The sequence below is a fragment of the Triticum urartu genome, chromosome 4A (genome assembly GCF_056163025.1).
Source record: "Triticum urartu cultivar PI428250 chromosome 4A, HENAU_Tu73, whole genome shotgun sequence".
In the NCBI taxonomy this organism is placed as follows: Eukaryota; Viridiplantae; Streptophyta; class Magnoliopsida; order Poales; family Poaceae; genus Triticum; species Triticum urartu.
The window spans coordinates 593,405,911-593,420,696 of NC_141876.1; positions in this window are offsets into that span (position 1 = coordinate 593,405,911).

A 14,786-nucleotide genomic window follows, 5' to 3' on the forward strand; every position below is an offset into this window, starting at 1 on the left:
TATAAAACTCTCTCGTGTCCTTTGTCCCGATTAACCCCTTTAAGCTTCCTAGTGTGATGGCCCTATGACTAAGTCCTTGCTCTAGGACATCTGCCGTGTCAACTCCACGACAGTTGGCACCCACCGTGGGGCCAGCTCATGGTGGATTAGAGTTCTTGAAGGGCAACTTCGAAGGGCTCAAGGGATACACTGTGGGCCGGATGACCAAGAGTCGTCGCGGAAAGATCTACATCAACAACGAAGGCTGGGGCCCTGAGGCCGGCTCAATCGAGTACGGGTACCGGGTCCCCTTCGGATGAATTCATGTCTTCATTGGCCGGATCGGCGAGTCAGAGCCTGAGCCGGATGTCCACACCGACCTCATTGAAACGGCTCAGCGCGCCGGTTCCACCCGTGTTCAATCCGTCGTAAAGCATGCCTTCGTAGGCTGCATCCATGGCGGCGAATACTCTGAAGGATCAATGGAAGGCGGGAGATGGCCATCTGCTCTGATACGGCATCATCAACAGGTGAGACGGACTCGTTGTACCAACTGCAAGACGGCTTGCTCGGGGGCTGTTCCGATGGCAGCAGTATTCCGGACCCCCTTGAGCTGCCAAATTGGGCCGGAGTCTTCATGCAAGGGACGCAGCCCGGGCAAAACTCCACCGCAGCAACAGCAGCAGCCACCGGGTCAGCAGCTGCCGGGTCAGGAGAGCCGGCGCGCCCCCCAGCTCAGGTTCTCATGGACCTCATGGATAAACTGACGACTCTGTTAACTGCTGCGGTAGAGCTGGCAGATAAAGCCCAGCATGACGCGGAAGTGGCACGCATGCGGGAGGAGATGGTGCAAGCTAAGGAAAATTTGGCCGCGGAGGAAACCCGGATGGCAGCAGAACGAGCGGCTTTGGATGCTCGTGCTCAGCAGCTTTAAGCAGAAACCTTCCGGCTCTCCGTGTATCTTAATGCATCAAACAAAGTAATGAGGAGGAGGCATCAGAAAACTCAGTCGCGTCTACCTCTAACACTGGATCCGACGAATCTGTTCCATACACCCGGAGCTAGAGGGGGCAACCCGCCGGAGGCAAACCGGGTCGAGACGCCCGGTGCACCAGTTTAGCCACACACCATGGAGCCGCCGCGCATAAATACAGCTCCTCCTCGTTATATATCAACACCCCGGGTCACTTTTCCAACCCCATGGAGAACCTCATTGCAGCGTCGGCTCGATTGGCAGCTCTCTCGATGGAAGGCGACTCGCCAGCAGCAATTGAAACCCGGAGGGTAAGAGAACTACTTCAGACAGCTTTGGCCCAGCAGGATGCATACTCCTACAGTCGAGACAGGATTCACTCAACTCCTCGCCCAAGCCAGAGCCCGAGTTACAGTAGGCACATGGAATCTGCAGAAATGTCAAGTAATGATCAACATCACAACCGGCCACATAGGTATGAGTCGGTGCGGGCTGGAGCTCTTAACTTGGCGGACCAGGAGAGGATTCGTCAAGAGGCGGAACGGGCGGCTCAGATAGCAGCAGAGCAGGCGGCTCACCAAGCCCTTCCGGCTTATCCAGCAACCTCGGTTGAGGCAGGAGTGGCTATAAGAACCGGAGGCGTACCTTGTCTGGTCCCAGCCATACGCAATGAGCGGTTGCCCAAGGATTTCATGGGACCTCATAAGGTGCCTAACTACACGGCTGACTTACAGTCAGGGGCTTGGATTGAGAGTTATGAGATGGCTATGGAGCTGTTGGAGGTTAGTGATGCTGCAATGGCCAAATATTTTACCATGATGTTGGATGGAACGGCTCAGACCTGGTTGAAAGGATTACCACCCAATTCCATCGGCTCATGGGCAGAGTTGAAGGCACGGTTCATCCAAAACTTTAAAGACACGTGTAAGCAGTCAATGTTGATTGTGGATCTGACCAATTGCAAGCAAGAGGATGGAGAATCTACAACCCATTGGGAGCACCGGGTCAAGGAAATAATACATTCATCCGATAAGATGGATGCCGGCTCAGCAGTTTTGATATTGGAGAAGAATTGCCGTTTTGAACCTCTGAAGCAGAAGTTGGGGCGGCTTAAACGTGACTGTAATGACATGGGAACATTGATGGTGGCTCTTGTCAAGTATGCCAACTCCGATACCACCAAAGACCCGGCCTCTGATGAAGAAAAATCAATGAAGGGAAAGAAGAACGGCAATGGCAAGGGGCACCAGCATAACCCGGCAAATCAAGGAGGTAGTAAGCGTAAGGCTGATGAGTTTGTTGCTAATACTAATGCGCAGGGTGGTAATCAGCGGCGCAAGGGCAGACAACCCCCTCGATCGGGCGGGTCAGGCCCCACCCTTGAGCAGTTATTGAATGAACCTTGTCCAAAGCACGACACCCGGGAGAAGCCAGCCACCCACTTGTGAAAGGATTGCACAATCATGAAAGCGTTTAAAAATTCAAACGCATTTGATGGGGGTCATGGCCCGGGCGGCGGCTCAGGTGGAGGCGGCTTTCAGGGCCTGGGCGCCGGTTCAAGCGGAGGTGGTTTTCATGGTCAGGGGCATCCCAGTCACTAGGGAGGTTATAATCAGCAACACAACCAAGGGAATCAACAGCAGCAACAATCCGGTTAATAGAGCAACCTGAAGCAGTTGAGCAGCAGACAGTATCATGTCTTTACTACCAATTTATGTAAGAGAGACCAGAAACTCCATAAGAGGGCTGTCAATGCTGTTGAACCGGCAATCCCATGTTATCTACGCTAGTCGGAGCAGCCTATTGTGTGGAGCAGAGACGATCACCCGCCCCGGGTTGATAATCCGGGTCACTTGGCTTTGGTAGTGGCACCTCAGGTTGGTGGGTACAAGTTTACTAAGGTACTCATGGATGGAGGCAGCAGCCTCAACATCCTTTACTATGAGACGTTCCGCCGGATGGGATTGACGGATAAAAATCTTAAACAATCCAACACTGTTTTTCATGGTGTAGTACCCGGTAAGTCGGCATACCCAGTTGGTAAGATCGAGCTGGAGGTAGCCTTTGGGGATGAGTATGACTCCAGGGCAGAAAAATTAACCTTTGAAGTGGTTAAGATCAAAAGCCCATATCATGCTCTGTTTCGGCGACCGGCTTATGCCAAGTTCATGGCTCGGCCATGTTACGTGTATTTGCAGCTCAAGATGCCGGGTCACAAGGGCACCATTACAGTCCATGGGAGCTGGAAGATCGCCTTGGAATGTGAAGAGGGGGATGCTGCTTATGCTGAATCTGTTTGTGCAATAGAGGAGTTGAAATTCTACAAGGATCATGTTGACCCGGCGGACATGACGTCATTAAAGAAACCAACAACAGAGCATGAGCCAGAGTTAAAGTTCAAATCGGCTGATGACACTAAGATGGTTGATTTTGTGCCTGGTGATTCATCCAAACAGTTCATCATCAGCGCAAACTTGGATCCGAAATAGGAAAGCACGCTCATCGAGTTCATCCGTGAGAACTGGGACATCTTTGCATGGAAACCTTCAGACATGCCGGGTGTCCCGAGGGAACTTGCTGAGCACACTCTTAATATCAATCCAAAGTTCAAACCTGTCAGACAGTTTCTTCGCCGGTTCAATGAAGAAAGGCGCAAGGCCATTGGAGAAGAGGTGGCCCGGCTCTTGGCGGCCGGGTTCATTGTGGAGGTCTTCCACCCAGAATGGTTAGCTAACCCGGTGCTCGTGCTAAAAAAGATGGCACCTGGCATATGTGTGTGGATTACACAGATTTAAACAAAGCCTGTCTGGCTGATCCTTTTGCTCTTCCCCGTATTGATCAGATCATTGATGCTACGACGGGTTGTGCACGGTTGAGTTTCTTAGATGCTTACTCCGGGTATCATCAGATTAATATGGCAGTCAAGGATCAAGAGAAGACAGTGTTTATAACTCCTTTTGGGGCTTTCTGCTATGTGTCCATGCCTTTTGGGCTCAAGAGTGCTCAGGCGACTTACCAACGGTGTGTGCAGAATTGTCTTCATGATCAAATTGGGCGCAATGTTCATGCCTATGTGGATGATATAGTAGTGAAGTCCAGGGAAGAGGAAACCTTGGTCACAGACTTGAAAGAGACTTTTGATAATCTTCGGATTTACAAGATGATGCTTAACCCGGCCAAGTGTGTTTTTGGAGTGCCAGCCGGCAAGCTTTTGGGTTTTCTGGTGTCTAACCGAGGTATTGAAGCTAACCCGGAGAAGATCAAGGCAATTACATCCCTGGCCAAACCAACCTACGTCAATGATGTTCAACGACTGGCGGGTCGTGTGGCTACTTTGAGCCGGTTCATAAGCCGGTTAGGGGAAAAGGCTATGCCTCTGTATCAGTTGATGAAGAAAACAGATGTGTTTGTTTGGAGTGATGCTGCGAACGCCGCTTTTGAGGATCTGAAGGCATAATTGGCTGAGCCGCCGGTCCTAGCCGCTCCAATTGAGAAAGAGCTGCTATTGTTATACGTAGCTGCCAACTCACGGGCTGCCAGTGTGGCTATGGTGGTAGAGCGCAAGGAGGCTGGCAAAGAGCATCCGGTTCAGCGGTCGGTTTATTATGTCAGTGAAGTGCTAATTGAGTCTAAGCAACGATATCCACATTGGCAGAAGCTTGTTTATGGGTTGTTCATGGCAAGCCGGAAGCTTAAGCATTACTTTCAGGGACATCCAATCACTGTGGTTAGCTCTGCTCCTTTGGGAGACATTATTCAAAACAGAGAAGCTATAGGGCGAGTGGCCAAGTGGGCAATTGAGCTTGGGTCTCATGGGCTGAAGTATGTTCCACGCACTATGATTAAGTCTCAAGCCCTGGTTGACTTCATCAATGATTGGACAGAGATGCAGATGCCAGAAGAAAAGTCGGACAACACATATTGGACTATTCATTTTGATGGGTCCAGGCAATTGGAGGGCTCGGGGGCTGGAGTTGTATTAACTTCCCCACGAGGTGATAAATTTTGTTATGTGTTACGATTGATGTTTCCGTGCACTAACAACGCAGCAGAGTATGAAGCATTGCTCCATGGTCTTCGAGTGGCAAAGGAGATGAGCTTGAGCTAGGTCAGATGTCTTGGTGATTTAGATCTAGTGGCTCAGCAGGTGTCTGGTAAGTGGGATTCCAAAGACCCTCTCATGGCGGCTTATCGCCGAGAGGTCGACGCTATTGCAGGGTATTTTAAAGGTTATCAGGTGGAACACATTGACTGTCGAAAGAACGAAGCAGCTGATGCTTTGAGCTGGCTGGGATCTCAACGTAAGCCGGTACCACCCAACACCTTTTTAGATGTTTTGCATAACCCCTCTGTCAAGTTTCCCACAGAAGAAGATTTAGCTGTTCCTGACCCGGAGGCGCAGTTGGCGGCGGCTCTTCATGTCATCCCAGATTGGACGGTGCCGTTCCTGGCTTACATGACGCGGGGAGAATTGCCAGCAGATGAGACTCTGGCTCGACAGATAACCCGGCGGTCTAAGTCCATGACAATTTCGGATGGAGAGTTATTTCATCGCAGTGTTTCCGGAACGTTTCAACGGTGTGTTTCCCCCGAAGAAGGTCAAGAAATCCTTCGTGAGATCCATGAAGGCGATTGTGATCATCACGCCGGGTCAAAATCTTTAGTGGCCAAGGCATTTCGTCATGGTTTTTACTGGTTGACGGCTCACGCTGATGCAGAAGATTTGGTCAGTAGATGTGATGGGTGTCAAAAATTTGCACGACGAGCGCATGTGCCGGCTCAAGAGCTCCGGATGATTCCAATCACTTGGCCATTTGCAGTCTGGGGGCTTGATATGGTGGGACCTTTCAAAAGGTCTAAGGACAAGAAGACACATCTCTTGGTGGCTGTTGATAAGTTCACTAAATGGGTTGAGGCGGAGCCTGTGAGTAAGTGTGATGCAGCCACGGCGGTTCAGTTCATGAAGAAAATAATCTTCCGTTTCGGTTTTCCACACAGTATTATCACAGATAATGGCACTAATCTGTCCCAAGGGGCTATGGAAGAGTTTTGTCAGTGAGAGCACATCCGGCTTGATGTTTCTTCTGTAGCTCATCCTCAATCCAATGGTCAAGCTGAGAGAGCCAATCAGGAAATTCTGAAAGGGCTAAAACCCCGGCTTATGGTTCCCTTACAGCGAACGCCGGGTTGTTGGGTAGAGGAGTTTCCTTCAGTGTTATGGAGCATGAATACTACACCCAACAGGTCTACGGGTTACACACCCTTCTTCATGGTTTATGGGGCAGAAGCAGTATTGCCTAGTGACATCCGTCATGACTCGCCCCGTGTGGCGGCTTATGTTGAAGCTAACAATGAAAAAGCCAGACAGGATGCGCTTGACTTATTGGATGAAGAAAGAGACTTAGCAGCAGCACGATCAGCAATCTATCAATAGGACCTGCGTCGTTATCACAGCCGCCGGTTTAAGACCAGGACTATTCAGGAAGGCGACTTGGTGCTCCGGCTCATCCAAGATCTTTCAGATACACCCAAGTTATCCCCACCTTGGGAAGGACCCTTTATGGTCAGCAAAAATTTAAACAACGGGTCTTACTACCTCATTGACATTTGAGAGCACGCAGACTCACGTAAGTCAGAAGAGGAGACCCGTCGGCCGTGGAACATTGCTCAACTTCTGCCATATTATACCTGAGCCACCGGCTCTCATCATGTACATAAGTTCACGTTGTATATACGATGATAAGCAATAAAGTAAGACCATCGGTCTCTTTTTCTTTTCAAAGATTATGCATTTTTATTATTTTTTCACAAATGACTATTAAGGAGCTGATCATATTTGAATCAAGTTTAACCTTTTCTAGTCCGGCTTATGATCGTATCCAAATCTAGCTGTAAATCTTATGGTCACTTGGGGGCTTCCTGTTCAAACATAGGTCATATGCGAACCAAAGAGAACATAGCTATCGTAACCCTCTTGATCGGCTCAAGGCCAAACTCACTTGGGGGCTTCTTGATCGTATCCGAATCATAGCTTAACCCCTTTTGAGCCGACTTGGATCGTATTCGAATCAGGGTCGTTAAAACCCTCTCAAGGTCATTTGGGGGCTTCCTGTTCAAACATAGGTCGTATCCGAACCAAAGAGAACATAGCTGTCGGTACCCTCTTGATCGGCGCAACGCCAAAGCCACTAGGGGCTATATGGTCGTATTCGAACCTTAGCTTAACCCTTTTGGTCCGGTTTACTGATTTTATTTGAATCAGAAACCCCAATCTTTTTGAATACAGAGTTAAAATTATGTTTGTTGCTTGCCTTTGAGTTTTTTCTGTTTCAATATTACAAATGAGTTAGCCTAGTTTTGTTCGCCGGCTCCATTATTAGACAGCACAGCCGCTCGGGTTGTTCAAACCGGTGGTCTAAGGATCTAAAGGTACGAGCAACTATGATATGATTATTGAATATTCAAGGATTATTAACTTTCATACATATTGAATTATCAAGTTCGTCACCCGGGTTATTTGAGCCGACGGCCTAAGAATCCACAAGGACAAGGTATAATTCTTATTTACACGCGCTTACCGGCTACGTTACTTTAAGAGTTAGTATTAAACATTATCCTTTATTTATATTTGTCTCTGTTCTTTGAGGTGGAGATACGAGTTGTAAAAGAGGTGTTTAAGCCCAGTTGTTTCTAAACCGCCTTGCCAGGCCTTTCTTTTTTCCTTGCGTTCACAGGAACTGATTTTAAACATTGTAGAGACAAGCATTAAACGAGGCATAAGAAAAGCATTAAAACATTGGCACCCGGAAGCACAGATTCACATAGAAGTGTTTTATGCACGATGGCATAAGCAGACATACGGTGTTTTTAGCAGCTAAGCTATTACAAGGCTTTCTAAAGCCCACGAAGATGATCATTGTCCTTCCCTCACCGGCTCAACATCTTGAATCTGCTGGAAGTTGGGTTTTGACCAGTCATAGCCGTTCATGGCGACAAATTCAGCTTCGTCATCAATCAGGCCAACCGGATCAACTTCCGGGGCAAAATGTGTCTTCTCTCACCGGTGGGATCAAGTCGGTTACTTTATAGGAAGGAGGGGCCATCTTCTTATTCTCATTATCAAAACCCGGTTGATACTTGTCCACATTGGTATCATCTCCAAGGCTAGTCACCTGAGGCCGGACTTCACGGACGCAGGCTATAAAGTCATCCTGATCAAAAGGAGACCCGTCCTCCTTCACGGTAGGATAACCTCTTGCCACGTGTGCCGGGTCTAGATCTGGTACCAAAGCCTTGGAGCGGCTTAGGACAGTCAATGCTCCGGCTCGCGCGCAGGAGCATTTCACCTCTTGGAATCTAGCAGGGAGAATAGACAGCTTCTTCAAGACATCACTGATCTAGTTAGACCCTTGATTAGTAGGAGAGATGGCAGCCAGAGCTCGTTGTGCGCCGATATACAATTGTGCAGTTAAAGTGTACACGGCTTTCATCTTAATCAACGGGTCTTGGTTTAGATTCTTACTTCGCGGACCTACATGCATTTTTCAGTCAGTTGACGGATCATATTCTGGATTGACAAGAAACACATATGAAAGATCAAATCAGGAAGCTTACCAAAGATAGCAGCGACCATCTGAGACACCCGACCTTTTAAGTTGTTTAGTTCAGTTGAAATTTCCTTCAGAGCTGTTTCGGCTGTCTAAGCTCGCCGGGTCAGAAGTATCTTCTCATCTGCCCATGTTTTCTCTTTGACAACAAAGTCGGTCTTCAACTTCTACGTTTTAGAAAGGCTTATTTGTAGTTGGGAGGTGGGAGACTTAATTTCTGATTCCTGGTTCGCTAGCCGGGTCTTTGTATCAATCAATTGGGAGTTCAGTTCAGACAATGCATTCTGTGAAAACATTCAGATAAATCAAGACTTGGTTTCAAATTCCAGTATCCAATTTCAAGACTCAAGTCTCAAGTGCTTTATGAATAAACCACTTGACACTTGGGGGCTAATGTCTGTCAAATCAAATTTTTATGACTCTACCAACATATTTGAAGTCCCAAGTCCTTTACAAAGTAACAACACTTGGCACTTGGGGGCTAATGCACGCAGTTCAGCAAGTTTTTCAAGTTTAAACCAGAGTGTTAAGTATTTTGAAGGTGGTTTTCATTCTAAAAGTACCGATTCATTAATGCTCAAAATAAACCGGTCCTTCGGGACTATGGGTCAAGTTTTTCCGTTTCTCTCATAAAGCTGAAGACTTGGGGGCTGAAGGAATATTGGTAAACCGGAAGTAACGTACCTCATACTTCAACTGAAGTTGCTTGACCATCTCAATCTCAGACCCACGACTGGAGTGGACATGGCTGAGATATCCAGATAAGATATCACTGGCATTGAGACGGTCATAGTTGGCGATATCAAAGCGAACCTTCTGCTGTTCCAGTGCTTCTTGCTTTGCTGTGCACCGAGCCAACACTGTTGGATTCCCCGGCTCAACAAAGCGGCTCCCAGTAATTTGAACATCTGGAGCGTGTGGAGATGGCGGGTCGGTTGCGTTTGACGGTCCGGTTGTAGAAGGATTGATAGTGGTGTTATCAAGAGACGGCTCCAGAGGATGTGCTTCACTGATAATTGGCGGGTCTTCTAGGCGTCAGTTAATGGAGAAGGTGGCCTAGCCGGGTCAGATGCTAGTACTGGCGGGTCTTCCGCTGGTTTTGTTACCCTCGCTTTCTTGGACTTAGCCTGACCGCTAAAGAAAAAAAATATAGATATATATATTACAGACAGTCAGCATCAAAGGTACAATTGATCAACCCAGAAGAAAAAAGGATCTATGATTACCCAGGAGCAGTCTTGAAAGCTGGAAACTGTGTTTGTGATGAATCGCCCGAAGAGCGAGACAGCTCCTGAGAAGGTAAAAGAAAGGAGTTAAAAGGAATACAATGAGCAGGATTCATCAAAACCAGTTAAGGGTAGTAATAAGTAAACCTCGTCCGGACATTTCCGAGGGGTCTGTTGAAGGTCGACAGCCGGTTCACCTTCAATCTCAGCTTCACGACGGCTTTCATGCTGCTGCTTTTTCAAATGAAAGTTGGGATCCAAGTAAGCTAAGGGGTTATAAAACCTTACTTTACGGATCACTCATCGAACTTTGTGTCTTGGTAAGGGCTCTGAGTCGGAGGAAATGATAGTTACCTCTGCTTCCCCGGCTTGGCTAGCCCCAGTGTCATCCTGGTAAGGATCAGTATCAATAAGATTGTTAAAAAGTTGGCCAAGGGAATCAAGGGCTACCTCCGAGTCAGACGAGTCATCAAGCTTCATTAAATCCTCAGCAGTAGTTTTCTTCTTCTTCTTTGATTTCCGGGTTATCTTCTTGGTGTTCGTAGCGGCGGCTTTCGCCTTCTTGGCAGCTTCGTGGTCATATTTCGCCTTCCAGAAGTCAGAATTAGCTTGTAAAGACAAGAAGAAAGAGCAGTATTAAGTAATAATAGCTGGGCAAAACACGAAGAAAAAGAGATCAGAATGTACTTACTTCTCACCGGATTAATCTTGCAGAAGGGACTCAACCCAACAATACTGCAATCCTCGTACTTCCCATTTACCAAAAGGGTTGACATCGAAACAATATCTTCTTCCGAGAGATCAACTGAGCTGTGACGAAGAGAGTTGTCCGGGCTTCCATCAAATTCATACATCAGTTTGGATCGACGGCCTAATGGAATAACCCGCCATGAGATCCAGCAGCGGGTTAGATCTACTCCAGTTAAGCCATTGCCCAACAAAGCATTGATTCTTCTAATGGAGGGAAGTAGCCTCTTGCGTTCTGCAACGGTGAGCTTATCCGAAAGGGTGAACTTGGAGTCAAGACGACCGGGGCGGTAACCCGGCAGAGGCTTCTCGTTTGCTGGAGAAATATCCTGAAAATAAAACCAAGTTTGGTTCCAATCTTTTGGGTGACTTGGTAAGATGATAAGAGGGAAAACAGCACCCTGGCGGCGCTGAATTGAAATGCCTCTAAGTTCTAAGCTAGGACCATTGGTGCATTCGTTCTGCCGGTTTAGGTAAAAGTACTCCCTAAACAGCTCTACGGTGGGCTCTTGCTGAAGATACACCTCGTGGAGTACTTGGAAGTTGCAAATGTTGGAAATGGAATTGGGTCCAAGGTCCTGAGGGTGGAGTTTGAAAAAACGAAGGACCTCTCTGAAGAATTTTGAACTGGGCGGTGAGAAGCCACGATTCATGTGATCAGTGAAGACAATCACTTCTCCGTTTTTTGGATTGGGGCGTTCTTCCTCCGGGTCAGGAGCACGATAAGACATGACATTCTTCGAAGGCAGAAACCCAATGATGAAGAACTCTTTTAACCGTTCCTCAGTTATGGACGAAGGGACCCAGTTACAGACGGTGGGTGTCTTTGACGGCATGATGTGCAGAGAACTGAAAAATATATAACAACATGCCGGCTCGGCCTACGGTCAGTTATAAAACAAGTAATGGCGGTTTAAACTAAGGGCTAATGACATATAAGGAAAAGAGAGTCGGTGCGGTAAACCGCCATGACTATAGATTCTTTCAGAAGGTGGATTCAGCTAAGTGTTGGGACAAACAAGTTTCTCAAAGTGATTGATATTATTTTAGATCAGAAGGCTGTTTCAAAAAGGAAAATATTCTAGACCTAAAAACCTAGTACAGATGAGTTCGACGACTATAAAGAAACATCTATACAGGTAAACGGGATCTACTGATACAAAAAATGAATGCCAAACATCTAACACACGAGTTAGATCTCTTCTTTGGATCAAAAGAAGTTGCGGAGAAGATCTACAGATGATCCATGGCAAGCAGGTGAAGAACACTGAAGAACTTGCAAGCCGAGAACAGATCTGGGTGTGTGAGGGAAGAAAACTTACGAGACGTAGGTCTGCCGCGAAGAGTCGCCGCGTCCTTTTGTCGGACTCAGGGTAATGCAGCGGCCAAGCTTGACGACGACGATGAGAGTTGCGGCGGCAGCGGATCTCGTGCCTATTTATAAGGGCAGATGCGAACAGGCGGGCGCGAAAATCAAGGAGACCCAATAATAATAATTATCCAACTGAACAGACGCCTCAATTCTCGGAAGGTATTAAAAAAATGAAAGATCCGTTGTAAGACAACGCCATGAAGGTTTTTTGTGTTTTCAAAAGATGATGTCACGGCGGGTTACAGAAGTCTTCAAACAGAGGATGGACTCTGACTAAGTATTGAAGATTGACAAAGAATAAAGTTCAAAGTCAACCTGGGGCCTAATGGGGGGATATTACTATCAGTTGAGACCCGCCCAGGAGGGGCTGGGTCAGCTTCAATGGCGGGTTACGCAAGAAGTTCAGTAAACATTCAAGTTTGTAATTTATTAAGTCTTATAGAAGGCCCAAAGGCCTGGGGCTGGCTTAAGGCCTGATATTGTAAACCGCCATATGTAACGAAATAATTGTACAGAAAGACAGGTAAAGAAAGTCAACGAGCCGGACACGATTATGAGCCGGCCGGGACTCTGTAGGCCACCTGGTGTCAACCCGTGTATATAAGGGGACGACCCGGTGGCGGTTTAGGGCAAGAAACAACCAAGTCGATAACCAAGCCGGCAAATTGAGCCTCTTGGAAGTCAAAACCTCAGCAATACCAATCCCAACTAGACGTAGGCTTTTACCTTCATTGTAAGGGGCCGAACTAGTATAAAACGCTCTCGTGTCCTTTGTCCCGATTAACCCCTTTAAGCTTCCTAGTGCGATGGCCCTACGACTAAGTCCTTGCTCTAGGACATCTGCCGTGTCAACTCCACGACAGGTACAGAAGGTTGCGGTGGTGGAAATAGGGTTTTGTGGTGCTCCTGGATGTTTTCGGGGTATATGGGTATATATAGGAGGAATAAGTATGTCGGTGGAGCTGTAAGGGGCCCACGAGGGACGGGGGCACGCCTACCCCCTGGGCGCGCACTCCTGCCTCGTGGCCTCCTCGCTGCTTTCTTGACGTCCACTCCAAGTCTCCTGGATCACGTTTGTTCCAAAAATAACTCTCCCGAAGGTTTCATTCCATTTGGATTTCGTTTGATATTCCTTTTCTGCAAAACACTAAAATAGGCAAAAAAACAGCAATTTGCACTTGGCCTTTGGTTAGTAGGTTAGTCCCAAAAATAATATTAAAAGGTATATTAAAGCCCATTAAATATCCAAAATAGATAATATAATAGAATGGAACAATAAAAATTTATAGATACGTTGGAGACATATCAAGCATCCCCAAGCTTAATTCATGCTCGTCCTCGAGTAGGTAAATGATAAAAACAGAATTTTTGATGTGAATTGCTACCTATCATAATTCTCAATGTAATTTTCTTTATTATGGCACGAATGTTCAGATCCGAAAGATTCAATACAAAAGTTAAATATTGACATAAAATAATAATACTTCAAGCATACTAACGAAGCAATCATGTCTTCTCGAAATAACATGGCCAAAGAAGGTTATCCCTACAAAATCATATAGTCTGGCTATGCTCTATCTTCACCACTTGAATATTTAAACCATGCACAACCCCGATGACAAGCCAAGCAATTGTTTCATACTTTTGGTGTTCTCAAACTTTTTCAATCTTCACGCAATACATGAGTGTGAGCCATGCACATATCACTATAGGTGGAATAGAATGGTGGTTGTGGAGAAGACAAAAGGATAAGATAGTCTCACATCAACTAGGCGTATCAACGGGCTATGGAGATGCCCATCAATAGATATCATTGTGATTGAGTAGGGATTGCCATGCAACGTATGCACTAGAGCTATAAGTGTATGAAAGCTCAAAAAGAACAAGTGGGTGTGCATCCAACTCGCATGCTCACGAAGACCTAGGGCATTTTGAGGAAGCCCATCATTGGAATATACAAGCCAAATTCTATAATGTAAAATTCCCGCTAGTATATGAAAGTGAAAACATAGGAGACTCTCTATCATGAAGATCATGGTGCTACTTTGAAGCACAAGTGTGGTAAAAGGATAGTAACATTGTCCCTTCTCTCTTTTTCTCTCATTTTTGGGCATTCTCTTTTTTATGGCCATTCTCTTTTTATTTTTCTTTTTTTCGTCCAGAGTCTCATCCCGACTTGTGGGGTAATCATAGTCTCCATCATCCTTTCCTCACTTGGGACAATGCTCTAATAATGATGATCATCACACTTTTATTTACTTACAACTCAAAAATTACAACTCAATACTAGAACAAAATATGACTCTATGTGGATGCCTCCGGCGGTGTACCAGGATGTGCAATGAATCAAGAGTGACATGTATGAAAGAATTATGAACGTGGCTTTGCCACAAATACGATGTCAACAACATGATCATGCGAAGCAATATGACAATGATGAAGCGTGTCATAACAAACGGAACGGTGTTAAGTTACATGGCAATATATCTCGAAATGGCTATGGAAATGCCATAATAGGTAGGTATGGTGGCTATTTTGAGGAAGGTATAAGGTGGGTTTATGGTACCAGCGAAAGTTGCGCGGTACTAGAGAGGCTAGCGATGGTGGAAGGGTGAGAGTGTGTATAATCCATGGACTCAACATTAGTCATAAGAACTCACATACTTATTGCAAAAATCTATTAGTTATCAAAACAAAGTACTACGTGCATGCTCCTAGGGGGATAGATTTGTAGGAAAACACCATCGCTCGTCCTCGGCCGCCAATCATAGGGAAGACAATCAATAAATAAATCATGCTCCGACTTCATCACATAACGGTTCACCATACGTGCATGCTACGGGAATCACAAACTTTAACACAAGTATCTGTCAAATTCACAA